At 32.7% G+C, this 4,039-nt stretch overlaps 1 non-coding gene across 1 annotated transcript; it reads right to left on the bottom strand.

Annotated features, from left to right (window-relative positions):
* Positions 1 to 2,121: 2,121 nt before the first annotated feature.
* Positions 2,122 to 2,195, bottom strand: TRNAP-UGG (transfer RNA proline (anticodon UGG)). Its single transcript has one exon. It is a non-coding gene; the product is annotated as a tRNA-Pro (tRNA).
* Between the last annotated feature and the right edge of the window lie 1,844 nt (positions 2,196 to 4,039).

Genomic DNA, 4,039 nt, shown 5'->3' with positions numbered 1-4,039 from the left:
GAGTTGTTCTAAAGAATCAAAACGGTCGGTTATTAACGGAATTCCTTGTCGGCTTTCCGTGAAATACTCGTTTGGCCTAGGACTTCCAAACACGTCATAAGCTAAACCCGTACTGACAAATAACCAACCCGCAATGAATAGGGAAGGTATAGTAATGCTATGAATAACCCAGTATCGAATACTGGTAATAATATCAGCAAAAGAACGTTCTCCCGTGCTTCCAGACATGCTGAACTCCCAAAATTTTTGTACATTCAAAAAAGGAATTGATTCCGTAAAAGATGGGATCGACCAGTAAATAGAAAATTACTGATATTTCATCCTTGTGAGATTGTCAATTTTGTACCAAAGGTGTATTTTGAGTATACCGAATTAGTATAGCTATCCTTCCTATGGCACAGCAATCTGGTTTTGCCTGGTTCCGAAACATAATTACTTTTTTATTTTTTTTTTGTCTATAGGTAAGCTATATGTTATTCAAGGCATCAATAGAAAACCCCATTTTTGTAGGTTCTACTTACTTTTCATTGGCTTCGGAATAATAGAGTAATTCGGAATAGCAGCCAAAATCTTGGGAAAATCTAAGTTAATGATCAATAGGTTTGGATAAATAATTTAGGAAGGATATTCTCATACTGACACAATACAAGGACAAGTATATGTGAAATCTATCCTTTCATAATTCGTAATTCATCCTTGTATTGTTTGTTGGATTAGGTCTAACTTTCTTGACCAAACTGCGAGCGCGGAACTTTACGAGATGAAATAGGGAAAGACAGAAGATAGAATAGAACTTAAAAGGATAATTGAAGTGACTCGTCTTCGAATCTACTTTGGTTGGAGTTCGAAAAAGGAATAAAAATAAAGTAAATTCAAGGAAGAGCTTTCTTTTTTTTTTTTTTTTAACAGCCCCTTGGCAGGTCGTGGAATGCTTTTGTTCTCCTCTTATTCCATATGGAATACAATCAGTTAAAATAAGAAGGAATAGGGGAATATTCGATCGTTCACTCCAAAAAGAGGGTCCTATTGAAAAAGAAATTATCCAAAATAGAAAGAAGTTTTTTTTTTCAAATTCAATTGTTTATTTATCTCTTATTCAAAAATTTCCCTGAAAATTGAATTTCTTTTTTTCATTCAATGGGGTTAGATGATCTAGTTCTTAATATTATTACTTTACTCAATTGACAAATTCCACAACAAATCTCTTGATTCGGAATTAGGGACTCATGTATCATCTGATGAATCCACTTTCTTTTACACTTCTGTATCTTACTCTATCTTGTTTTTTAGTATTATCTAAAATAACTGATGAATTATGAATTTTCCATAACTTAGGTAAATGCTTTACCAACATATGTAGTGTAGTAAAAAAAAATAAATGGAATTTAACTCTTTCATGCTTACTTTAACTAGTTATTTTGGTTTTCTACTGGCTGCTTTAACTATAACCCCAGCTCTATTTATTGGCTTGAACAAGATACGCCTTATTTGAATTGACTGAATAATTATAATTCAGAAAAGAAAAATCTTTCTTTGGGATTCCTGGCATTCTACGACTCTTTTCCAGACTAATTAGGAATTCTTTTCTTGGTCATTGAGATTCGTGGATAATTTAGAGTACTATTTAGGGATAGATCGTACCTCTTTTTTTATCCCCTCGAACAAATCGAAATGATTGAAGTTTTTCTATTTGGAATCGTCTTAGGCCTAATTCCTATTACTTTAGCGGGATTATTCGTGACTGCGTATTTGCAATACAGGCGTGGGGATCAGTTGGATCTTTGATTGAGTCATTTTTTTTTTTTGATTGACCTCCTCCAGACCAGAGAGGAGGTCAAATTGAAATTGGAGTTACAATTCAATTTTGTTAAGTTATTTTACTCTGCTTCGACATAAAATAGATGGAATCACGCTCTGTAGGATTTGAACCTACGACATCGGGTTTTGGAGACCCGCGTTCTACCGAACTGAACTAAGAGCGCTTTCATTCATTCAAAAAGAAAATCTTTTTCTATTCCTAATGTATCTCACGTACGTATAGTCTCCACAAATTCAAGTTATACCCACTTTACTTTAATTGATCTCGTCGCTACTGCCTATAAAGAAGAAAGAAGTAATAGGTAGGGATGACAGGATTTGAACCTGTGACATTTTGTACCCAAAACAAACGCGCTACCAAGCTGCGCTACATCCCTTTTCCAAATTAAATTGTTGTACAATGCCATTGTACACAATTCCTGTCTTCTTTTCCACATCATAATTTTCTTCTTCTTTCTTTCTCTATCTATATATAGAACCCTCGTGTCATTTCTTCTTTTTGGTCTCATATAATTAAGGAATTATATACATATAAAATCCAATATAATTTCGCCTATAAAAGAAGGATTACTTTTCCTTGGTAATATATAGGAAGAAGGGGTCATCTTTTTCTTTTTTAGGGATAGGAAAATTTCGTCGATATGGTTCATTTTATATATAGCATAACAATCTTGGGCAAGAGTTTATGATCATATATGTATTCCAACAAGGAAGGAGGATTTTCAATGCGGGATATAAAAACATATCTCTCTGTAGCACCCGTGCTAAGTACTCTATGGTTTGGTGCTTTAGCAGGTTTATTGATAGAAATTAATCGTTTATTCCCAGATGCTTTGTCATTCCCTTTTTTTTAATTCTAGTTATTGCTATGGGAGGGATAGATTTCTTCGTGATATGACAAAATTTGATCCTTTTCAATCTTTTTTTAGTATCGGAAGGAAAAAGAAAGAAAAGATGGATTGGGTTGAACCTCAGAGTCATTAAAAATTTGGTAAACCCCATTTTTGAAAATAGAAATTCAATTTAAAGGGGTACCCAAGCTAAATAAGGCCTCAGAAATCAGAGCATAGAAAAGGCGGGGCTGGCTAATTAAATGAAAGGATTTCGAACCAAAATCTTTGCTAATTCGACAAGGATTGTATTCTTTAATTATTTCTCTATTTTTTATTACTTAATTAAAGAATAAAAAAAAATTATTCTAATGAATTTTATTCTTCTTCTTCGGATTCAAAATAGAAGAATAAAAGAATAAGTAGAAGAATTAAGTTAAGTCAATCCAAAAAGAAAAGGAGGTTCATGGCCAAGGGAAAAGATGTTAGAATCAGAGTTATTTTGGAATGCATCAGTTGTGTTCGAAAAGGTGCCAATGAGGAATCGACGGGGATTTCTAGATATAGTACTCAAAAGAATCGCCACAATACACCCGGACAATTAGAATTCAAAAAATTTTGTCGTTATTGTCGCAAGCATACGACTCATCACGAAATAAAGAAATAGGAACATCGTGTGTTTGATCTTTCCAAACAACAGAAAGAGTAAGAACTTCATATTTAATATATAAAGAAAACATAGTATAGAATACAAAATACAAATCAACTCATCTGATTTCCGGTAGATATTATTTCATATGTATAGAGGGTATTCATATACTATAATATGAATCAAATAAGATATGGATCAAAGAAAAACTACTTCTTCTGGATCCTAAATTAATAAAATAAAGAAGTGAATTTTCAAATTTTCAAATTTTAAATAAGGAATAAATCATGTATACATCTAAACAACCTTTTCTTAAATCTAAGCAACCCTTTAGTAAATCCAAGCAAACTTTTAATAAATCCAAGCAACCCTTTCGTAAATCCAAGCAAACTTTTCGTAAATTCAAGCAACCTTTTCGTAAATCTAAACAACCTTTTCGTAGGCGTCCCCGGATTGGCCCGGGAGATCGAATTGATTATAGAAACATGAGTTTAATTAATAGATTTATTAGTGAACAAGGAAAAATATTATCGAGACGAATAAATAGATTAACCTTGAAACAACAACGATTAATTACTCTTGCTATAAAACAGGCTCGTATTTTATCTTTCTTACCGTTTCGTAACTATGAGAACGAAAAGCAATTTCAAGCCCAGTCAATTTCAATAATTACAGGTTCTAGACCCAGAAAAAATAGACATATTCCTCAATTAACGCAAAAGTACAATTCCAATCGAAACTT

Source organism: Triticum urartu, unplaced genomic scaffold (assembly GCF_056163025.1).
Source record: "Triticum urartu cultivar PI428250 unplaced genomic scaffold, HENAU_Tu73 scaffold2, whole genome shotgun sequence".
Lineage (NCBI taxonomy): Eukaryota > Viridiplantae > Streptophyta > Magnoliopsida > Poales > Poaceae > Triticum > Triticum urartu.
Note: the sequence above shows the minus strand (reverse complement) of the source record. Positions and strands in the feature narration are given on the sequence as shown.